At 47.9% G+C, this 25,040-nt stretch overlaps 1 pseudogene; it reads left to right on the top strand.

Annotated features, from left to right (window-relative positions):
• Positions 1-5,028: 5,028 nt before the first annotated feature.
• LOC147725058 (uncharacterized) lies at positions 5,029-23,337 on the top strand (annotated as a pseudogene).
• The last annotated feature ends 1,703 nt before the right edge of the window (positions 23,338-25,040 follow it).

Here is a 25,040-nt window from a genome sequence, read left to right as displayed (position 1 = left end):
ATGGTGTGCTTTTATTTCTCCCATATTGGATGAAGTCTTGTGTTTTCTTTCGTAGTGTATGCTGTGCTTTGTTTTATTCCATAATGTATGATGTCTTCTGTTTTCTTTTGCAGTGCATGGTGTTCTTTGTTGTCTCCCATATTGTATGAAGTCTTTTGTTTTCTATCGTAGTGTATGCTGTGCTTTGTTTTATTATATACTGTATGATGTCTTCTGTTTTCTTTCCTAGTGCACGGTGTGTTTGTTTTCACACATAGTGTATGAGGTCTTCTGTTTTCTTTCGTAGAGCATGCAGTGCTTTGATTTATTCTATAATGTCTGATGTCTTCTGCTTTCTTTCTCAGTCCATGCTGTTATTTGTTTTCTCCCATAGTATATAATGTTGTCTGTTTTCTTTCATAGTGCATGGTGTGCTTTGTTTCCTGCTTAGTGAATGATGTCTTCTGTTTTCTTTCGTAGTGAATGCTGTGCTATGTTTTATTCCATAGTGTATGATGTCATCAGTTTTCTTTCACAGGGCATGGTGTGCTTTGTTTTCTCTCATAGTGTATGATGTCTTCTCTTTTCTTTTGCAGTTTATGGTGTTCTTTGTATTCTACCATAGTGTATGAAGTCTTCTGTTTTCTTTCGCAGGGCATGGTATGCTTTTTTTTCTCCCATAGAGTATGATCTCTTCTGTTTTCTTTCGTAGGGCATGGTGTGTTTGTTTTCACCCCAAGTGTATGATGTGTCTTTCGTAGCATATGCTGTGCTTTGGTTTGTTCCATATTGTATGATGTCTTCTGTTTTCTTTCGCAGTGCATTGTGTTCTTTGTTTTCTCCCATAGTGTATGATGTCTTCTGTTTTCTTCCGTGGTGTATGCTGTGCTTTGTTTTCTCCCATAGTGTATGATATCTTTGGTTTTCTTTCGCAGGTCATGGTGTGCTTTGTTTTCTCCCGTAGTGTATGATGTCTTCTGTTTTCCTTCGTAGTGCATGGTGTGCTTTGTTTTCTCCCGTAGTGTATGATGTCTTCTGTTTTCCTTCGTAGTGCATGGTGTGCTTTGTTTTCTCCCATAGTGTATGATGTCTTCTGTTTTGTTTCATAGTGTATGCTGTGCTTTGTTTTCTCCCATAGTGTATGATGTCTTCTGTTTTCTTTCTCAGTGGATTGTGTGCTTTGTTTTCTCCCATAGTATATTATCTCTTCTGTTTCCTTCCCTAGTACATGCTGTGCTTTGTTTTCTCCCATAGTGTATGAGATCTTCTGTTTTCTTTCGCAGGGCATGGTGTGCTTTGTTTTCTCCCATAGTATATGATGTCTTCTGTTTTCTTTCATAGTGTATGCTGTGCTTTGTTTTCTCCCCTGGTGAATGATGTCTTCTGTTTTCTTTCATAGTGCATGGTGGGTTTAGTTTTCTACCCTAGTGTATGATGTCTTATGTGTTCTTTCGCAGTGCATTGTGTGCTTTGTTTTCTCCCATAGTATATGATGTCCTCTGTTTTCTTTCGCAGTGTATGGTGTGCTTGTATTTCTCCCATATTGTATGAAGTCTTCTGTTTTCTTTCGTAGTGTATGCTGTGCTTTGTTTTATTCCATAATGTATGATGTCTTCTGCTTTCTTTTGCAGGGCACGGTGTTCTTTGTTTTCTCCAATATTGTATGAAGTCTTCTGTTTTCTTTCGTAGTGTATGCTGTGCTTTGTTTTATTCTATACAGTATGATGTCTTCTGTTTTCTTTCGTAGTGCACGGTGTGTTTGTTTTCACCCATAGTGTATGAGGTGTTCTGTTATCTTTCGTAGTGCATGCAATGCTTTGATTTATTCTATAATGTCTGATGTCTTCTGCTTTCTTTCGTAGTGCACGGTGTGTTTGTTTTCACCTATAGTGTATGAAGTCTTCTGTTGTCTTTCATAGTGTATGCTGTGCTTTGTTTTATTCCATATTTTATGATGCCTTCTCTTTTGTTTCCGGGTGCATGGTGTGCTTGTTTTCACCCATAGTATTTGATGTCTTTCTTGTTCTTTGTATTTTCCCACAGTCTTCTGCTTTCTTTCACAGTCCATGCTGTTCTTTGTTTTCTCCCATAGTGTATGATGTCTTCTGTTTTCTTTCATAGTGCATGGTGTGCTTTTTTTCTCCCATATTGTATGAAGTCTTCTGTTTTCTTTCGTAGTGTATGCAGTGCTTTGTTTTATTCCATAGTGTATGATGTCTTCTTTTTTCTTTTGCAGTGCATGGTGTTCTTTGTTTTCACCCCAAGTGTATGGTGTCTTCTGTTGTCTTTCATAGTGTATGCTGTGCTTTGTTTTATTCCATATTTTATGATGCCTTCTCTTTTATTTCCGGGTGCATGGTGTGCTTGTTTTCACCCATAGTATTTGATGTCTTTCTTGTTCTTTGTATTTTCCCACAGTGTATGATGTCTTCTGTTTTCCTTCGTAGTGCATGGTGTGCTTTGTTTTCTCCCATAGTGTATGATGTCTTCTGTTTTGTTTCATAGTGTATGCTGTGCTTTGTTTTCTCCCATAGTGTATGATGTCTTCTGTTTTCTTTCTCAGTGGATTGTGTGCTTTGTTTTCTCCCATAGTATATTATCTCTTCTGTTTCCTTCCCTAGTACATGCTGTGCTTTGTTTTCTCCCATAGTGTATGAGATCTTCTGTTTTCTTTCGCAGGGCATGGTGTGCTTTGTTTTCTCCCATAGTATATGATGTCTTCTGTTTTCTTTCATAGTGTATGCTGTGCTTTGTTTTCTCCCCTGGTGAATGATGTCTTCTGTTTTCTTTCATAGTGCATGGTGGGTTTAGTTTTCTACCCTAGTGTATGATGTCTTATGTGTTCTTTCGCAGTGCATTGTGTGCTTTGTTTTCTCCCATAGTATATGATGTCCTCTGTTTTCTTTCGCAGTGTATGGTGTGCTTGTATTTCTCCCATATTGTATGAAGTCTTCTGTTTTCTTTCGTAGTGTATGCTGTGCTTTGTTTTATTCCATAATGTATGATGTCTTCTGCTTTCTTTTGCAGGGCACGGTGTTCTTTGTTTTCTCCAATATTGTATGAAGTCTTCTGTTTTCTTTCGTAGTGTATGCTGTGCTTTGTTTTATTCTATACAGTATGATGTCTTCTGTTTTCTTTCGTAGTGCACGGTGTGTTTGTTTTCACCCATAGTGTATGAGGTGTTCTGTTATCTTTCGTAGTGCATGCAATGCTTTGATTTATTCTATAATGTCTGATGTCTTCTGCTTTCTTTCGTAGTGCACGGTGTGTTTGTTTTCACCTATAGTGTATGAAGTCTTCTGTTGTCTTTCATAGTGTATGCTGTGCTTTGTTTTATTCCATATTTTATGATGCCTTCTCTTTTGTTTCCGGGTGCATGGTGTGCTTGTTTTCACCCATAGTATTTGATGTCTTTCTTGTTCTTTGTATTTTCCCACAGTCTTCTGCTTTCTTTCACAGTCCATGCTGTTCTTTGTTTTCTCCCATAGTGTATGATGTCTTCTGTTTTCTTTCATAGTGCATGGTGTGCTTTTTTTCTCCCATATTGTATGAAGTCTTCTGTTTTCTTTCGTAGTGTATGCAGTGCTTTGTTTTATTCCATAGTGTATGATGTCTTCTTTTTTCTTTTGCAGTGCATGGTGTTCTTTGTTTTCACCCCAAGTGTATGGTGTCTTCTGTTGTCTTTCATAGTGTATGCTGTGCTTTGTTTTATTCCATATTTTATGATGCCTTCTCTTTTATTTGCTGGTGCATGGTGTGCTTGTTTTCACCCATAGTATTTGATGTCTTTCTTGTTCTTTGTATTTTCCCACAGTCTTCTGTTTTCTTTCGTAGTGTATGCTGTGCTTTGTTTTCTCCCATAGCGTATGATGTCTTCTGTTTTTTTCCTAGTGATGAGGATCCGCAGAACTGGTACACCTTTGCAAACATCTAACCCCACTAAGCATCCCCCATCCAAAACCGTAAGCTTCTCATCATAACCAGACACCTGGTCTAAAGTCCCTAAAAAAGAATGAAAGAATCCTAGAAATAGATTGCAAGAAAACTTGAAACCTTAATGACAAACTCAAGGGAACTTCACAAGATAATTACTGAATTACAGAATCTGGAATACTCTTTCTCCAATGCCCCTCACTCACAAGAACCCCTTGAGAATCTCTTTCTGACCACTTAATAGGCTACAAAATATCATAAAATAATAGGTTTAGTGACTGGAATATCGACTCGACCTAACTGTGATATACGTGACCTGTAAATTGGTCTCAAATTTTGTGATCCTAGGCAAATATTTTATTTTTCAGAGCCATCTTTTTCTTCATTAATCACATGTGAGAGCCCTGACAAATTTGTTTTATTTTATAGACTAAACTTTTGCTGCATGTATAATAGGAATCTAGCCCATTTAGAGGGTGCAGATGACCCCTGACCTTCCTCTGAGGATGCTAATAGCATCGTCATCCAGGTGGGGGCTGGAATGTTTCTCAGTTTATGTTTAAAAATTCACTTGTATTCTTGACTGCCCCGAGGCGCTCCATACTGGTCCTCCTTAATGTCTGTGAAAACTTTGAAAAGATATCCGGGTACACCATCAATTGGTCCAAATCGTTTCTGTACATACTACATGGCTCCCGTGGCTCCCCGTCGGTTGCCCGCTCCAAATCACGCATGACTCGTTCAAATATTTGGGCATACATGTCACAACTAACCCACATGCGTTCTTTACTTTAAGCAAATTGCAGTTCAGTTGTCCACACTACTATGGGGCAGCAAACCAGCATGTATAGCGCAGGTGAAGCTGCACCGAGGATGGTATGGTGGCGGAATAGCGCTCCCTAATGTCCAGCTGTACTATTGGGCAGCACAACTAAAAGTCATTAATCAGTGGATACACGCTTAGCAGGCTGACCCAGCATACAAGGCAGACAGGTTTCTGCTGGGAACAGGAAATGTGCTGTCTGCACTCTATAATAAAGGGCATATCTGAAAACGAATAGGACCCACGAAACACACAGTGGCAATATAGCATACAGCGCAAGCACGGCTGGGACAATGGAGATGCCGCTCTGGGACACTAAACGACTGGGTAGCCTTAGAAACAGCAAGGGCTTTAAGCAGTGGGATACTATAGGTAACTCCACAGTGGGGGACCTGTGGGACAAGGGGAAGGTGATCCCGTTTGGACAGCTTCGACAACAGTACAAGCTAGCACCGATTGAAATTTTCCGGTACAAGCAGGTTTGGCACGCGCTACTTGCAGCTTTGGCAGAAGGCACGGAGGTGCCTGAGGCCTCCCCGCTGGAGGACAGGCTGCTAACGGACTATATGCAAAAGCGAGCCATATCGTTCACATATCGTAAGTTAATTAATAATCTACCAGACCCCACAGTCTCTCTCAGGGATAAATGGGCGCGCGATGTATGGGGCCTAGATGACACGGAATGGCAAGAGGCGTTGGCCTCACCAAAAGAGGTGGGTATACCCTCAAGACTCAGACTAGTACAGCTCAAAATATTGCAAGGCACATACCACACTAGATACACTCTATGCAAGATGTGCAGAGCACAGCATCCATATTGCCTTGGAGGGTGTGGGGAAGAAGGGACATTCTTTCATACAGTGTGGCAGTGCCCTAAGATAGCTGACTATTGGAAAAAGATAATGAGAACGGTGTCGCAGATGGAGGGAGTGTCACTAATTCCAGATCCGCGGAGGTGCCTACTAAATGTTTCGGAATCGAATGACCTTACACATCAGGTGCAGACATGGGCAACGATGGGGCTAATGGTGGCCAAGAGAAATATAGCGCAGGCATGGGGGGTGGCAGGGGTGCCGTCTTTGGCAGCATGGTGTACAGATATGGATATGGCCATGATGGCTGAGAAGACGGTATTTGTCAATCGAAGCTGTCCCCAGAAATGGAGCAAGATATGTGGAGTGTGGAATAAGTTCCGGGGAGATATCTGTGAGCCACCACCGGACCGTGATGAAGAGAGTTCAGAGGGGGAGCAATAAAGTATGTGTCAGGATAAACCAAGGCGAACTGTCTGGAGTAGTGCATGACATCAGAAAGATATGTAAAGACGTCAGTCATAATTTGTTATTATGGGAATGTATATTGATTATGCAATGCTATTATGTGCAACCTGAATTTTATGCCACAGTTTCTTATGAAAACAATAACACAGATTTTGTTTAAAAAATCTCTTGTAATAAATATATTACTGAGGCATGATGTGATAGCACATTATTATTTACAGACATTGAAATGGCCACAAACGTTCCTACTAACATGCAGTTTTACTGATAAAACTAAATGGTCCATAGACAATAATCTGTGGAAATAGAGTTTCATCACATATTTATCATTTGCACATCACCAAGTAAAGTGTTTTGATTTGTTTTCATACTATTACAATGTTTTTTTAATCACACAGCTTACAAAAAATGTGCTTTCATAACTACTGAAATGCCTTTTGAAATGTATATACAGTTGTTTACACGCTTTTTAAATGTGTGTTGTGATTGCCAGACAGTTCACTTTACAAATCCTCTAACTAAAGTCAGAGAAAGAAAAGTAGACACTAACCTCCAGGAGACAATAATCAGCAAATTGTAAGAACACATAAATTGGCATTTGACATTGGTTTCTGAAGCAGAGCAAATGTGACATGATAAAAACAAGATTTAATGTCATCTGTATTGGTCATTCACTTTGAGTGAACAGAACATCTGTTCTTTGTCAGCTCGCCAAACAGGCCAGTAGACCCTAAAATAGCTCTTTCTGATAAAGTCTGACTCGCCATAGCAAGTGGACGAGTAGATTTCTCGAGGCCTGCTAATGCCAAAGCTAAAGATCTAGAAAGTATCTCAACACAAAAACCAGAGAACCAATACATTAATCTGGCCTTGGTGTTGACCTTTCAACCTAGATGACATTTCCAGTCTTACCAAAGTTTGTGGCTCTTCAGGATCACCAGGAGAACTATGCCCGGCATAGATTCACAGACATCTTCACTAATCAATCAGCAGCCATCTCGCTCAGAGTATCTTCAACCGCTCCTTAACATATAGACTGTTACCAAACAGACTCAGTGTTTTTTCATCCACGATGCCACTCTAGACAGAGCCCGGCCATGTGTAAATCAGTCTTGATTCTGCTCCAATAAGAATGTTCCATCCTGAACTGCCAGGCCAGACAGAAAAATGAGCAGCCACCGACCAGCTCCGGCAATTTTGGTCTCATCATCCAGGTGCAGTTTCAAACCTGTGACTCACTGAGAATGGGACCTATGCGGGTGCACTTATGGTGCCACACCAGCACAACTAAAGGTGTTCGGTGGGATACTAAAATTGATCTCAGTCACTGATCATTACTCCGGCCGCATTACATTCAATCTTTCTTTGCACACTGTGCTACTATAGCTGGCCTGTGTCTGGATAATATCTAAAAATGATGGATTGGAATGAGGCCTGAGCAATTCCCAATGACACAATAATTCGAACTTTCCTCCCATTGCTTTTTTTAATTTTTGTTTACCAATTGATTGAAAATAATGTTGTTTTCTTTTTTCTAACTGCTAAATGGGATTTTGACCTGATTGTGCAATGAAAGCTGCATTGATGGTCAAATGTGATGGTATTAAGACTACAGTTGATTCCAACACTTAGGGCACTTGTGTTACTGGACCTTTTACCTCCTTTTGGTGCTGCTTGTCACCTTCCATCGGTTCAGAGACTCCAGCATAGGAGTAGAGGCCATTGCCCTACTCTGGATTGCCTTCTTCCTCTGACAAATCACTCATCATAGCAGACACCCTTTCTCCATCTCCCCTCTTCTCTTATCTTTAAAAGGTACCTGAGCCGTTTACTACGCTGCTCATTAAAACGAAATGCTGCAACATCACCTACTGCCACTATTTTTAAATTTATTTCAAGGAAACGTTTTATTTTTAAAATCTTTACCTGCTGCTTTGCACTTTGCACATTCTGCCCCGCAAGTCCTGCTAGCTCTGCCCTAACACCCCAGTCCGTCACGGCAAGTGCACGTTGAACAGAGGGTGTAGACGGGCTAGAGCTGACTCACTTCCTGCAGAGGGCAATTCCGGCGCTGCGGGCATAGAGCGGTCTAGTCGACCGACGCCCAATCAATCAATCAATCAATGACACTTATAAAGCGCGCTACATACCCGTAGGGTCTCAAGGCGCTGGGGGGGGGGGGGGGGGGGGGGATGGGTGCCGCTACTGCTCGAACAGCCAGGTCTTCAGCTTCTTCCTGAAGGAGAGGTGGTCTTGGGTCAGGCGCAGGTCGGGAGGGAGGGAGTTCCAGGTCTTGGCGGCCAGGTAGGAGAAGGACCTTCCTCCTGTAGTCGCTCTTCGGATGCGGGGGACGGCGGCGAGGGCGTGGTTGGCTGATCGGAGGTGGCGTTTGGGAGCGTAGAAGTTGACTCGGCTGTTGAGGTAGCTCGGGCCTTGGTCGTGTAGGGCTTTGTGTGCGTGGGTGAGGAGGCGGAAGGTGATTCTTTTGTTGACGGGGAGCCAGTGAAGGTCTCTCAGATGTCCGGAGATGTGGCTGGTTCGTGGGATGTCGAGGATGAGTCTGGCTGAGGCGTTCTGGATCCGCTGGAGTCTCTTCTGGAGCTTGGCGGTGGTACCGGCGTAGAGGGCGTTGCCGTAGTCCAGTCGGCTGGTGACGAGGGCCTGGGTGACGGTCTTCCTGGTCTCGGTGGGGATCCACCAGAAGATCTTCCGTAGCATGCGTAGGATGTTGAAGCACGCCGAGGAGACGTTGTTGACTTGCCTGGTCATGGAGAGGGAGGAGTCCAGGATGAAGCCCAGGTTGCGTGCATGGTCTGTCGGTTTGGGTGCGGTGCCCAGGGCGGGAGGCCACCAGGAGTCGTCCCAGGCGGAGGGTGAGGGGCCCAGGATGAGGACCTCCGTCTTGTCCGAGTTCAGTTTCAGGCGGCTGGTCGTCATCCACTCGGCTACCTCTTTCATCCCTTCGTGCAGGTTGGCTCTGGCGGCGGTGGGGTCGTTGGTCAGGGAGAGGATCAGCTGGGTGTCGTCGGCGTAGGAGATTATGCTGAGGTTGTGTTTGCGTACGATGGCCGCGAGGGGGCTCATGTAGACGTTGAAGAGGGTGGGGCTCAGAGATGATCCTTGAGGGACGCCGCAGATGACTTCGGAGGCCTCTGACTTGTACGGTGGTAGGCGGACTCTCTGTGTTCTTCCGTCGAGGAAGGAGATGATCCATTCCAGCGCCTTGTCCTGGATTCCGATGTTGCTGAGGCGCCGTACTAGGGTGCGGTGGCAGACCGTGTCGAATGCCGCGGAGAGGTCTAGGAGGATGAGGGCCGCTGTTTCTCCATTGTCCATCAGGGCTCGGATGTCATCGGTGGCGGCGATGAGGGCGGTCTCGGTGCTGTGATTGGCTCGGAAGCCGGACTGTGAGGAGTCGAGGGATTCGTTTGTCTCGAGGAAGGCGGCCATCTGCTTGTTGACGGTCTTCTCGATGACTTTGGCTGGAAACGGGAGGAGCGAGATGGGGCGGTAGTTCTTGAGGTCGGTGGGGTCCGCTGTTGGTTTCTTGAGTAGAGCGCTGAGTTCGGCGTGTTTCCAGCTCTCAGGGAAGATGGTGGTGTCGAAGGATGTGTTGATGATGTCTCGCAGGTGGGGTGCGATGACAGCGTCGGCCTTGTTGAAGACGTGGTGAGGGCAGGGGTCGGTCGGTGATCCGGAGTGGATGGAGTTCATCGTGCGGATGGTGTCTTCGGTGCTGATCGGGGTCCAGGCGTGGAGGGTGGTGGTGGGGGGTGGTTGTTCGGTCATGGTGTGCGTTGGTTGGTTGTAGAAGCTGTTGTGTATGTCCGCGATCTTGTTGTGGAAGTATGAAGCGAGGGAGTTGCAGAGGTCTTGCGATGGGGTGATGTCGTTGTTTCCTGCGCTGGGGTTGGAAAGCTCTTTCACGATGTTGAAGAGTTCCTTGCAGTTGTGTGCGTTGTTGTCCAACCGTTCCTTGAATGCTGTTTTCTTGGCGGCGCGGATCAGCTGGTGGTGTTTCCGGGTGGCAAGTTTGAAGGAGGTCCTGTTGTCCGGTGTCGGTTCCTTTCTGCAGACTTTCTCGAGGGCTCGGCAGTTCTTCTTGGAGCTCCATGGAGCCTTCTTGCTGCCGGGTCTGCTAGGCGGGGTCCTCAGTGGGGCGAGTTCGTCCGCGCAGTTGCTGATCCACTTCGTGAGGTTGTCGGCGGCCTGGCTGGGGTTCGCTGAGCTGGCAGGAGGGTGCTGGCTCAGGGAGGTGGCGAGCTGGTCTGCTGTGATCTTGTTCCAGCTTCTGTGGGCGGCCTGTTGCTGGTGTTGGTGGGTCGTCGTTCTCTTGAAGGTGAAGTGGACGCAGCTGTGGTCCGTCCATTGAAGCTCTGTGGCGTGGCTGAAGTCGATGTCTGTGCTGGAGGAGAAGACTGCGTCGAGTGTGTGTCCGGCGAGGTGGGTGGGGGTGGACACCAGTTGCTTGAGTCCCAGGTTGGCGAGGTTGTCGAGCAGGGTGCTGGTGTTGCGGTCGTTGTTGTTCTCTAGATGGAAGTTGAGGTCTCCCAGGAGGATGTAGTCAGCGGAGGGGAGGGCATGCGGGCTGACGAAGTCGGCGATGTCCTCGCTGAATTGTGTGCGTGGTCCAGGGGGTCGGTAGATCAGGGTGCCTCTGAGGGTGGTGTTCGGGTTGGTGTGGATCTGGAAATGCAGGTGTTCGGCGCTGGTCAGGGTGTTGTCGGTGCTGGTCGTGAGACGGATGGTGTTCCTGTGGATGATGGCGATGCCTCCTCCCATCTGGTTGGCGTTTCGGTCCCTCCGGACGATCTTGTAGCCCTCTGGGATAGCGATGGCGATGTCGGGAGCTGAAGAGGCGTTCATCCAGGTCTCCGTGAGGAAGGCAACGTCTGGGGCTGTGGGGTCTAGAAGGTTCCAGAGTTCGATGGCGTGTCTGTGGACGGAGCGGGTGTTGAGCAGGATGCACTTGAGGTGGGTGCTGCTGGTGTTCGACTTGGCGGGTGCTGGTGCGAGGCTGGTCCGGATGCAGGAGAACTAGCAGGCGTGGCAGCTGAAAGGTCCGTGGGTACGTCGTGGAGTGGCTTGATGGCATTCTGGGAGTCGGCCGGTGTTGAGTGCGGTGAGGGTGGCGGCGGAGTACGTCAGGCGGGTCGGTCGGGGTCTTCGGGGGCCAGGGGTCCTGGCGCTGGACGCGATCCGGTCGCGGACGGGCGCAGACTGGCTTACCTTTGGCGCGCCTTCGGCGCACAATCGGCGCGCCCGCTGCGCGTGACCGCTGCGCGTTCGCACGGTCGCCATTTAAAGGCCAAGTGCGCGGGTGGGCGGAGCAGCTGGGAGGCGGGAGCGGGGAGGGAACAGAAGAGAAAAGGGGCGGGGCTAATGGCGGTGGAGGGAAGCGGGAGCGGGGAGGGAGAGCGGAGGGCGGCGAGGTAGGCGGGCAAACAGGAAGGAGACAAGCACAAAAGCACAAATGGAGGGCAAAGCACGAAGAAGAAACGGTACAAAAAATACAGGCAACAATGCAGGTCAAAACGGAGGCAAAACAGTTAACAAACGATCATACGGCATACAAAGAAAACAAGCACAAATTTCGGTCAAAAACCGGCGAAAACCAAAGGGGAGCGCTCAAGGCGGCAGCGAGGCCGGCGCTGAGGCAGAAGGCAGGCACTGGGGCACACGCAGCAGCTGGTGGCCGTGCGGCGCGGGGGTGTCCCACAAGTGGGTCACACTCACCTGCGTCGCACGGTCGCCATTTAAAGGCCAAGTGCGCGGGTGGGCGGAGCAGCTGGGAGGCGGGAGCGGGGAGGGAACAGAAGAGAAAAGGGGCGGGGCTAATGGCGGTGGCGGGAAGCGGGAGCGGGGAGGGAGAGCGGAGGGCGGCGAGGTAGGCGGGCAAACAGGAAGGAGACAAGCACAAAAGCACAAATGGAGGGCAAAGCACGAAGAAGAAACCGTACAAAAAATACAGGCAACAATGCAGGTCAAAACGGAGGCAAAACAGTTAACAAGGGATCATACGGCATACAAAGAAAACAAGCACAAATTTCGGTCAAAAACCGGCGAAAACCAAAGGGGAGCGCTCAAGGCGGCAGCGAGGCCGGCGCTGAGGCAGAAGGCAGGCACTGGGGCACACGCAGCAGCTGGTGGCCGTGCGGCGCGGGGGTGTCCCACAACTCTTCTTGAGGGTATGTCAGGTCGGACATGCAGCGGGCGCGCCGCCCGCACACTGAAGGCGCGCCAAAGGCAAGCCCGTCTGCCCCCGTCCGCACCTGGACCGGGCCCAGGGCCACGATCCATACTCCTTTCAAGACAGATCGAACTAGTATCCGATTCTCAAGGAAAGAGCTACTTGACCTTAGACCTAAATTAACCTGCCCTAAACTACCAAGGCTGCTAGACACTAAATCAGGCCCAAGTTACAACCTATCCTTGAATCCCGCCCTGAGTGAAAGGCCGAACACCCGAGGCATTCAGACTAACAGTTTGCTTCCCAAGATCTTCAGGGCGGGGCTAATTAACACACAGTTACTAGTCAAGCATAATTCCGAAACAGCAGAACTTATAGAAACCCAAAACCTTGATATTCTTCTCATCACTGAGACGTGGGCAGACGAGGCTTCCAATATAGACCTAGCATTAGCTATTCCGGAAGGGTACTGTTAGACCTGTCTGACCTTTTGCGTAGTCCCTCCAATTGATTATTTATTTTGTCCCCTTTTTGCCCCTCATGCCTTTATTTATTTTTGTGTCCACTAGATTTTTCAAGGTGTTGGTCTAGGGGATAGGTGCTCTTTCGCCCTCATGGTTTTTCACCTCAGGCCTAGAGGCTTTTCCTGACAGGAATTTCTTTGGAGTCACAAAATGGTGGCTACCCACTGTCATAACTGACATACCTGGAACCTGTCCCATAGGATAGAGTAGGGCATTCCAGAACCTTCTGGTCCCTTCTGGACCTCTAAGGGTCAGCCTATATAAGGCGGAATGCTGGTCAGCCATTTTGTCTTGCCAGTGAGAAACAGCTAGAGAGAAGGCTGAGGTCTGGAAGGGGTAGGGTCCTTAAGGGTGGACTGCTCTAAAAGGGTTGCCCTCTGACTGGGTTAACCACCCCCCTATTCCTGTTGTCCTAGCCGAGTTAGTTCCGTCCTGCTGACCCTGGACAGAGTGGGAGTTGCCTCAAGACAGGTGAAGGGGTTAATTCCAACTAACTGTGGAGCTGCAAAGATCCCTGCTGTGAGAACGGAATTGAGTGCCCCCCCCCTATCCCCAGCTCCTGTCCAGTATGGAGGATTAGTGGGTCCCTGCTAAGGATAGAGAACTGGGAACTTATACGTGTGAGGATCAATTTCTATTTCCCTTTCCCTTGGGTGTTGAAGCCGGCTACTGCCCTTGTGACCCTGAGATCACTTACTGGTGACCGGACGTGCAGCCGGTGAATCACCTTTCCCACTCGTGAGACAGAGGAAGAAGAGGGGTGCCGGATTTCTAGGGGCAACGTCGATTCCGCAGTGAGCAGGACCCCTGGGGCATCAGCCGCGTTGTTGTGGCGGCGCCGCTGATCTGAGGAAAAAGGTGGGGGCTGGTTGTACAGAAGTCGGGCGCCATTGCGCATGCCCCAAGTGGATTCAGTCGTCCCTGGAAGGAGGGGCCTAGGAGCGAGCAGGCCCGTGGGAGAGCCACTGCCAGCGTCAGGCGGCCGGGGCAGACTCCGGACTTGATCCGCCGCACATGCGCGGTAGTACCGCTGCGGGGGATACGTCGCAGACCGGCTGACAGGAGATCCCTGAGGAAGCGGCGGGAAGCGTGCATCGGCGCTTCTCCGTTGGTGGGTCCCTTTTCCCTACTCAAGCTTCAACGAGGAGGAGCGGTCTTGAGCAGGGGAGGAGGGGCGAAGGACTGCATCGAGTGCCTGGGATGATTGGTTCCTTCCCCCCCTGTGAGACAGAAACACCGGCCCCCGGGGGCCCAACACACAGAAACGAAGTAAGGAGGTTGTGAGGGGGGAAGTTGGAGGCCATTGAGTCTCCTTCAAAGGAACAAAGACTTCCGGTTGGCCAAACAAGGATTGGGCTGGTACTGGGTAATGCCCATCAAGCTTCTTATAAGGATCTATTAAGACTTAATTTTCAATACAGGATGTTCCCCTTCTGTGATTAGACTACTATATATCAATCCCTCCCCCTTTCTTTTGACAGCTCTAGTGAGGAGCTTACATAGAGCCTGAGCAATTCTCAATGACACAATAATTCGAACTTTCCTCCGAGTGCTTTTAAAATTTTGTTTGCAAATTGATTGAAAATAATTTAGTTTTCTTTTTTCTAACTGCTAAATGGGAGTTTGACCTGATTGTGCAATGAAAGCTGCATTGATGGTCACATGATGGTATTAAGACTGCAGTTGATTCCAACACTTAGGGCATTTGTGTTACTGGACCTTTTACCTCCTTTTGGTGCTGCTTGTCACCTTCCATTGGTTCAGAGACTCCAGCATAGGAGTACAGGCCATTGCCCTACTCTGGATTGCCTCCTTCCTCTAATAGATCACTCATCATAGCAGACACCCTTTCACCATCTCCCCTCTTCTCATCTCTTTAAAAGGTACCTGAGCCGTTTACTACGCTGCTCATTAAAACGAAATGCTGCAACATCACACACTGCCACTATTTTTAAATTTATTTCAAGGAAACGTTTTATTTTTAAAATCTTTACCTGCTGCTTTGCACTTTGCACATTCTGTCCCGCAAGTCCTGTTAGCTCTGCCCTAACATCCCAGTCCGTCACGGCAAGTGCCCTTTGAACGGAGGGTGTAGACGGGCTAGAGCTGACTCACTTCCTGCAGGGGGCAATTCCGGCGCTGCGGGCGTAGAGCGGTCTAGTCGACCGACGCCCAGACTCTTCTTAAGGCTATGTCAGGTCAGACGCATAGCGGGCGCGCTGCCCGCACACCGCAGGCGCGCCAAAGGCAAGCCCATCTGCCCCCGTCCGCACCTGGTCCGGGCCCAGGGCCACGATCCCTACTCCTTTTAAGACAGATCCAACTAGTATCCGATTGTCAAGGAAAGAGCTACTTGACCTTAGACCTAAATTAACCTGCCCTAAACTACCAAGGCTGCTAGACACTAAATCATGCCCAAGTTACAACCTATCCTTGAATCCCGCCCTGAGTGAAAGGCCGAACACCTGATGCATTCAGACCAACAGTTTGCTTCCCAAGATCTTCAGGGCGGGGCTAATTAACACACGGTTACTAGTCAAGCATAATTCCGAAACAGCAGAACTTATAGAAACCCAAAACCTTGATATTCTTCTCATCACTGAGACGTGGGCAGACGAGGCTTCCAATATAGACCTAGCATTAGCTATTCCGGAAGGGAACGCAATAATTAGGGCAGACAGGAAGGGGAAACGAGGGGGGGCCTGGCCAGTATCCATCGAAATGTCCTAAGGACCAAGGGCCTAAATGAGGGCGCTAATTACGATTGTGAGGTGCTGCACTTTCAAATAAATATTACTAACAATGATACGATTAAAGGGCTTCCTGATTTACAACTGCTGAGCCCTTTTCTGGAGTCAAGTGTGAAGAACCCAGATATTACCGTCCTGGGTGACTTCAACTTGCACCTGGAAAAGAGCACTGACACCAGTCTTTTAACACTGACAGATGCACTGTCAAATCTATATATGAAACAGATCGTAACGCAAAACACCCTCGATGCAGGCCACACGATCGATGGGATTTTCACATCCAACAATAATATTTCACTACTAGAAATCGTACCAGTACCATGGTCTGACCATAAGTTAATAATATTTGCTATAAAAACAGGAAAATCATTAGCAATAGCTGCACCATCTGGCAAGCACCTTCTCTCTCCCAATTGGTCAAAAATCACCCCTCTATTCTTGATGAATATTTAACAAAGTCAATCCCGGAACTTGACAAAGATTGTAACATAGCCTCAAACCAAATTTCAAGCTGGATCGACGCTGCCATAAAAATAGCAGCTCCTCTCCAAAAGAATACATCAAGGAGGAAAACGGCCTCCCAACCATGATTCACAAATGTGCTAAGAACACAAAAACAAATCTGTAGGAAATGGGGAAAAATGGAGGTTGAACTATGAGTCTGGGCCACAAGAGAACTATAAATCCTCTCTGGCCACCTACAAGAAATGAATAATAGCAGAAAAAAGGAAATACGTTGCCCAAAAAATAGGGGATGCAAAAGACCTGAGCAAAGAACTCTTCTCCATAGGCAAAAAATTATCAAAAAGTGACAACTCTGCGCAAGTTGAAATTAGTACAGAGTTATGTTATGTTATGTTTTGTTAACATTATTTATACAGCGCACAGCTGCCCCAGCAAAGGGGCGTCCTGGCGCTTGAACAAGTACTAAAACATAACACGCAGGAAGAAGGAAAGAGACGGCTAACCAAGTACAGAAAACAGGAAAGTTTTGATAGCACACCCAAAGGCGGACAAATTATCCAGAGCTCGAATGTGCACCGGGAGAGAATTCCATAACCCAGCGGCAAGCACTCGGTAGGAGCGGCCCCCCATCCTGCTGAGTTTAAAACGGGGGCAGACCACGAGATGAAGAGCCTCCGATCTCAAGGACCTCGAAGGAACGTAAGGGGTGAGCAAGTTAGCAAGTGCAGGCGGCGAAGAGAGCTTCATGATTTTAAAGGCCAAACAAAGCGCCTTAAACTTAATTCTTTGCCTGACCGGCAGCCAGTGAAGGGCAGAAATAGTGCTGGAAACAGAGCAATGCCTGGGAAGACCAACAATGACCCGCGTCGCAGCATTCTGTACCCTTTGTAGCCTAGATGCCTCAGCCTGGTTTACCCCCAGCATCAGCGTGCTACCGTAGTCCAGCCAAGATAGAACCGAGGATTGGACCACGAGCTGCCGGGTGGGGGGGTCAAAAAACTTGAGGATTGGCCTTAAACCTCGCAGGATTCCGTAGCAGGTGGCTGCAACCTTCTTCATATGGCCCGTAAAGGTAAGTGCCGGATCCAGCCAGACCCCTAAGTTCTTTACTTCGGAAGCTGGGACGGGAGTGACGCCCAATTCTGGAGGCCACCACTGATCTCCCCAAAGCTCCGCAAACCTCTGCAATGACCTGGGCCAGTTCTTCGTAGGCAAAGTTGGTAGGGTTTATGAGTCCTTCAAAAGTACAGTTAATCCTGCTTTTAGACAACTAAACAGGGAAGTGAATGATCGCCTCTTACCACCTGTAAGTGGCCACTTATTACAATTTCAACCACCTTCTACCGAACAGATTCTTCAGGCAGTTAGGCTAACGAAGTCGGTGGCTCATCCGTTCCTTGTCCACCTAAGGTAATGCACCTTTTTCCTGAACTACTGAGTGAGCAATTAGGGCTGCTCTTCACTGAAATAATTAAAACCAGCCACTTCCCTGAAGCATGGAAAACTCGTCAGTACTGCCGCTCTTAAAGAAACCCACCCTAGACCCACAAGAACTGGGTAACTATAGACCCATCGCAAGAATACCTTTTGCTGCCAAGGTTTTGGAGAAACTATTGAACAGGCAGCTGTCCCAATTTCTCAAAGAGGCACATGTCCTTGACCACTAACAATTTGGCTTCCGAGAAGGACATGGTACAGAAACAGCCCTGTTGATGGCCACGGAGGAACTCAGGAATATACTGGATGCCGGAGGAAAGGCCACCTTGATCTTATTGGATCTCTCAACGGGCTTTGACACGGTAAACCACAATATTCTACTCTGTTGTCTTAGTGAAGCGGGAGTGCATAAGTCAGCTTGAACTCTGATAGCCTCCTACCTGTCAAACAGGACTTGCACAGTGGAGCAGGGAGAGGCAAAATCCAAATCTTTCAGCTCTCCTTGCGATGTCCCCCAGGGGTCGTCGCTAAACCCCACCCTATTCAACTTATACGTGGCACCCCTGGCGGCAATAATAAGGGACTGTGGCTTTATCCCAGTCTCTTACTCTGATGACACACAAATCGTGGTGTCAATTACAAATAACATCAAAGAGACGGCCGATAGATTTAAGAAATGCATGGAACAAATTTTCCAGTGGATGCAGGGTAACTGCTTGAAATTAAATGGGTACAAAAGCGAAGTCATGCACCTGGGGACGGACATGCAAACTTGGTCTCAGGAATGATGACCTGACAGCCTGGGCCAACGTCCCTCCCCAGTTAACAAGGTTAGAAACCTAGGAGTACTCCTGGATGCTAAGTCACATACGAGGCACAAACAAACAAATTAGCCTCCTACATCTGGTACATTCTTAAAATGATCAGGAAACTTTTACTGTTCATTCCCCAAGAGTCTTGCAAAACAGTGGTACCGGCATTGGCTCTATCTAGGCTGGACTTAACGCTATATATGCTGGGATCCAGTTCAAGCAGTTGGCAACATTATAACGTTTACAAAATGCAGCAGCCAGGCTGGTGCTGGACATCCCTAAGTATGAACCAATAGCGCATAGGCTGAGAGCTCTCCACTGGCTCCCAATTGGAAAGTAAAATTCAAATCCTTGTGTTTGACATATAAAGCCCTCCATGGAATAGGTTGTCAGTTCCTGAAAGATCATCTGAAATGGTATGAGCCTTCCAGGTCCTTGAGATCCAGCCAGCAAAACTGATTCAGGTGCCTAGATTTAAGCAGGTCCGGTGGGGAGGGAGGAGCTTTCTGCTACACGCAGCTAGGACATAGAATATGCTCCCAACAACAATTAAAAACAGCCCTTCATTATTCACCTTTAGAAAGGAGATACAAACCTGGTTGTTCACTGCAGGCTTGTAACATCTTAAATGAAAGCTAACAGGTCTCTTACACCTACTCAGCGCTAAGACGCCCATGGGCAATCGCGCGTTTTATAAATCACAAATCAAATCAAATCATTGCCTCTTTCAGCCTCAATGGCTACATTCTGTCGATTGTACCCAAATGACACTAAAGCTTGAACTGCCATCATATCGGCTTCCAAGCAGGTTACCACTGAATGCTAACAAAGCACTTCGAGCTGAGCACTTCGAGAATTGCCCTACTATTGTGGTGGACATGGACCTACTGTCATCTGCCCACCACCTGGAAAAATAATTTTGTTTAATACTAAACTATTCAAACTAAGAGAGGACTCTGGAGGTGAGTTGTGGGGTTTACCCACCTGTCTCTTGCGGTACAAGGTAGTCACATTGCAAGCTGCTCCTTTTACATTATGCGATCCTTGCACTGAATGTCCCTTACTTCGGTTTCCTTCAAAGGAAACAATCCACCATTGCCTTTTAACTTTCCCATCTAGACTATGCCAGCAGTGTATACCTTGGAGCCCATATCTTTTCAAAATCTTCTGACAATCCAGAATGCAGCTGCAGGAGCACTCCTTACATCTATATATACCGACTGACATTTCACCAGTACTTTACGTATTCTGCTTGCTGCCTGGAGGTGGATGTATTCATTTGAAAGCAACATGCACTGTTCCTTCACTTCAGTGCCAATTGTTTCACAGCAAAAACTCTGTACCTTCTGCCAAAGTGGATCAAGATAAGTTAGTCTCATTCTTCACCATCCCTTCCTTCCAAAAGGCGTGTACTGGCAGAGGTTCCTTATCAATCAAGATTGTTTATCTTTGGAAATCGATTTCTGCTAAACTAAGAAAAATCTGCAGCCATCTTGAATTCTGGAGAGTTCTATTAACCAAGCTCTTCCAACTTACATAATACCAGACCTCAAAAAGATACCCACATGGATGGCTATCCATTCTCGCTCTTTCTACAACACCTTATGCCTTTGCACCCTAGTTTTCTTGCTGCACCATAGCTTGAGCATGTCTCTGAACTCAGCAGGTGCCTCCCCCACTACCCCACCCTCACCACATCCTCCACACCCCACAAGGTCCGTCATGAGAGAAAACTTCAAAGGTTTGACAGTGTAGAGGACATAATGCAGAATGCCTTGAGAGGGCTGTGGGATTGTGTTCTATTGATCTTCCGTGCTTGATGCAGCAGAGGGCAGTGTGATAACCACACTAGGCCATGGCATTCCTAGGAAAAAGGCTCTGTGATAAAGTAGAAAGTTCGGCAGTTGCCTTTAAGGGGTTCTCATTGTTTCTTAAGAATCACAGCCATCAAATACGAATAGGGTCTGTTGAATCCTCTAAAATCAATTCAGCTTTTTCCATCACAAATCTTACAAAACCGTATAGCACGATGCACAAAAAAAAATCTATTTTCAGTTAAAAAAAAATTACATTTCAAACCAGCACAGTGTAAAGGAAGCCATACAATTTTATGTAGAATGCAACATTTTGCATTTTTAAAACACATTGTGAATCTCATAAAAGTAGCTGACAGCCTCAGGTTGCAGATGGCATACTGAGGAAGAAATGACAACAAGGGTAGCACTGGATCTTCAACTGATGTTTATTACAGAACGATCAGTAAATTGAGCAACTGTATAATCAATAGACCAATTCAGCAGGCTGTAAGGCTGCAGGAAACATGTGTCTCTAGAATAAGTATAACCCGACAGTCAAGTAAAAAATGAGGCATATTGTCAGTGGTGTCCCACGCACAGTTTATTAACATTTCCAGAATTTTAAAATTGTTCACAAAGCTTTAGTGTTCTGTCTACATTCTGGGATTAGTTGCCGGAAAACCTGAACTTCTTATTTTACTTTTTTTGGGGTAATTCTCCAGCTCAGAAATGGACATAATTGCCTTCTCAAATGTGCTGTGCAACACGTAAACATTGACTGCCACTTTGAAATATTCGTCTTTTGACCCTGTTTGAATAAAATTGGTTCCCTTTTCAAGGGTCACTTGACATCCTTGTGTGCTAGTAATTCAAATTCCCACTGTGCTCCAAAAATAGCAGATCAAAAGACCAGGAGTACCCCAAGCAGAGGGGACCTCTGCAACGGCATCCTGGTGAGTATAGGAGAACAAGCCCTGACTAACTGACCAACAATATATAACCACGTTCCTGCCGTTAGTACCAACTCTGGTATGCATATGTACAGGGTTATCCATGCTCTGAAAACACAACCTTTGATCACAATGTTTGTGGTAATTGATTAGAATTAAGTGAGATTTTAAACGATGTGTATTAAGTGTCATTTTGTAATGTGCATATACTTTGAAAAATCGTACAATAATTTACTTGTACTCTGCTGCAACACACTCGCATCGCAAGAACCTCTTACTGTAGTTGGTTTCAACACCTCTCCACTTTGCTCATACCCTTACAAGCATTTGTCTTTCATTCACAGGAAGAAAGGGTGCAGCAGCGCCACACCGGTAAACTTTGCAACGGTGCCCAATGCAGAAGACAATCTCTTCATGTGTAAGCAATATCAGAAAGGTTTTATTCTTAGATAAAATGTATATATCCATCAGAGATCCCTTATATTGGAGAAGTGCTACTTGCATACAGACCTTTCAAAGACTTTGTCAAGTATTGGGCTCACACATCAGATGAGCTGATCTATAGAGAACTTGCTGCAGTGTCTGGAGTGTGAAAAATTCTTCAGCCAGCGGTCACAACTGTGCAAGTATCAATGGCTCTATACAGGTGAGAAACCATACTACTGTACGGAATGTGGGAAAAGCTTCCCTGAGAAGCCCAAGCTATGCAAGCATCAGAGAATCCATTCTGGGCAGAAACCATACCAATGTCCCGAATGTGGAAAAGCCTTTACCCTGAGGCCACATCTGTTACAACATCATAGAATTCATACGGAGAGAAACCATACCAGTGTACTGAATGTGAGAAAAGCTTCTCTCGAAAGGCGCATGTGGGCTATTATTAGAGAATACATAGTGAGGAGAAACCATACAACTGTGCAGAATGTGGGGAAAGTTTCACTCAGAAGTCAAATCTGTTAGTTCATCAGAAGATCCATACTGGGGAGAAACCCCACCAGTGTATTAATTGTAGGAAGAACTTCGCTCGAAGGTGGTCTCTAATAGCACATCAGAGGGTCCATACAAGGGAAACACCATATCAGTGTAAGGAATGTGGGAAGAGAATTTCTCAAAGCTCATGTCTGCTATATCATAGGAGAATACATACCGGAGAGAAACTGTACTAGTGTACTGAATGTGGGAAAAGGTTAATCAATAGCACAGTTTTGTTAACACATCATCTGGTCCACTCTGGGAAAAAGCTGCACCAGTGTACAAAGTGTGACAAAGGTTTTGCTAGGAGAGCTGATCTCGAAGGGCATTAGAGGGTCCATACTGTTGAGAAACTGTACCAGCGTACGGAATGCGGGAAAAGCTTCCCTCACACGTCTGACCTGCTAGTCCATCAGAGGATTCATTCTTTGGAGAAACCCTACCAGTGCAATGAGTGTGAAAAAAGTTCCCCTCGCAGCTCACATTTGGTCTGTCGTCGGGGACTCCATAAAGCGGAGAAACCGTACCAGTGTAGAGAACGCGCTGTACTGGGGTGAATGTACGACATTGTTTTGCATTCTGTTCATCAACTGTTGTTTTTGCATTTGTCACCCCGAGTGGGACGGGTATGCTCAGACGTGAGTGTCATGCTCTCCATGCCACTGGAATCAAGCTATCTTGGCTGATGAGAGCTGAAAGCCTGAAACCGGTCCAAGGAGGCTTGTTCCCAGTCTAGGGAGGACCTGGCTTGGCAGTTCGGGCTGGACTGTTCCCATGGGGCACAGGGTCAAGACTGATTTGCATATGGCTGGATTCAAACTGGAATGGCATGGTGAGCAAAAATACGATGGATTTAGGCCCAGATCTATGGACCGGGGTGAATGTTTTAACATTGTTCTGCATTCTGTCCATCAACTGTTGTTTTTGCAGTGCAGACAATGCAGCAAAGGTTTCACTCAGAAATCGAGTTTTGTTAGTTCATCAGAGGATCCATACTGGGGAGAAACTGCACAATTGTACTGTTTGTGGGAAGAGCTTCACTTGCAGATGGTCGTTAATAGCTCATCAAAGGATCCATACTGGCAGAAAACTGTACAAGTGCAAACAATGTGGGAAAAGCTTCACTCAGAGCACCGGCTTGAGTAGACATCAGGTGATCCATACTTTGGAGAAACTCCACCCTTGTACTGAATGTGGGAAACACTTTGGGTTGGTGCACATACTTAAGCAACATCAGAGATGGCATGTGAAACATAAGGCAAGCACCAAAAAATAGCCTTTCCATGTTAGAGATCAGCGCTGCATGAAACAAATGCACACCTTGTGTCTCAAGACTACTTATTTGTGGGGGCGTGGCTTGACCGGCAATGATGGCGGTCGTGTAGAGTATGAGCTCCGACCAGCCGTCCTTTATCCTACACCATAATCCTGGCCCTGAGCATCTGAAGTGGGCGTGGAAGACTCCTGTGCTGTCCCCGGATCTGGGGGCATCGTCCGGTGGCGGTGGATGTGTACGGACAGACCGCGTACTGCGAGGCAGCCCCGGAGATAGAAGGCGGACTGTGGAGTCAGGCGGGGCCCGAAGCCGGGACCTACATTTTCGTGACACAGGCCTGGGACACACACTTGCCAGCTCCCGCGAGGCTGCACGGGGGACCCGGACGGGGCGTGGTTTGTCCTGCTGCCCGGGGCCGATCGCGCCAGGTATCCTGTGGTGAGAGGCAATATTGCTGCTGAAGAGCTGGCGACGGCGGGAGGGCGCCTGTAAAGGCCGAGTGCAGCCCTTCTCCCAGGGATGTTGCGGGAGCAGGCGCCATCTTGCGCTACTCGATACTCCCTCGTGGGCCTGGTGCGAGGAGGGGGCCCGGGACTCTGCAGTTTGGTGACCTGTGCTTCTCGACAGAGACGGCAGAGGCGGCGTGGTGAGCCCCATGGGGGTCCCAGGTGCTGTGGTGTGTGGAGGGGCAAAAAAGGAGCTGTGGGGTGCAAGGGAAAAGCCCCCCCCCTCCCTCTCCTTCCTGCATCAGGTCCCATGGACTATAGCCCTTCCCTGTGACTGCTGAGCTCAGGGGCTAGATCGGGCCTCGGTGAGAAGCTGGTGGACCTCTGGATCCGGTACAGTGGTGCCCGTGCCGGTGGCTCATCGGAGCTGTTGCTTGGGATGGCTGCGCCGGTCCCCTTGAGGGGGGGGCTGGCACCCTGATACACGGTCCCTGACCTACCGAACTCTGTGGAAGCATGGGGGGCCTGTTGCCTGCGACTGCGGATGTGGGGGCTAAGTTACCAGTTGCGTTTGGGGGCCCACCCCTCGTGCTGGACTTTCCTGCAGGTGGCACCGTTCTTGGCCGCGCTTGCGACGGCGGACATTGGAGAGGGGTGGCATATTGCCCGGAGCGACCTGCATTGACACAATGACGCGGGCCATACTGGAGGTGGCCACACTAAACAGGGGACCCTGGATAAATTTACTGAGGAGGGCCAGGGGGCTGGCGGCGACGGGGGTTCACAGACCACCGCGCCGGACAATGCGGCCTTGCTGGCGGCTATAACACAGTCCAGGGATATGCTGGATGCCAAGATTGGGGCTGTCGGGCTGATGTCACGCTGCTCCGCCAAGACCTGAGGAATGCGGTGGAGCAGATCACCGGCGCAGAGACCCGAATATCTGAGATGGAGGATGACGTCTCCGTTTTGAAAAAGAAGGTGGCAGCCATGGAGTAGATACAAAAGGGCCTGGCCCTGAGGGTTGAGAATGCGGAAGGACGGGCCCGACAGAATAACCTTCGCTTCGTGGGATTTCCAGAGGGCTGTGAAGGGGACTATGTGGAGCGTTTTCTGGCCCAGTGGCTGGAGGGCTGGCTTCCCCCGGACACGCTGTCACGCTGCTTTGTGGTGGAAAGGGCCCACCGCGCTCTTATGCAGAAACCCCCAGTAGGCGCACACCCGCGACCGTGCCAAGTTTCTGAATTACTCTGATCGAGACGTCATCCTGTGGCAAGCGCGGGTGAAGGCCTCTCTCACGTGCAACAACGCACCTATCCTCATCTTCCCCGATTACAAGCGGTTAGTGCAGCAGCAGCGCCAATCCTTCCTGGCTGCCAAGGCTCACCTTCGCGGCCTCAAGCTTCA

Source organism: Lissotriton vulgaris, chromosome 4_1 (assembly GCF_964263255.1).
Source record: "Lissotriton vulgaris chromosome 4_1, aLisVul1.2, whole genome shotgun sequence".
In the NCBI taxonomy this organism is placed as follows: domain Eukaryota; kingdom Metazoa; phylum Chordata; class Amphibia; order Caudata; family Salamandridae; genus Lissotriton; species Lissotriton vulgaris.
This window is presented reverse-complemented; position numbering and strand designations above follow the sequence as displayed.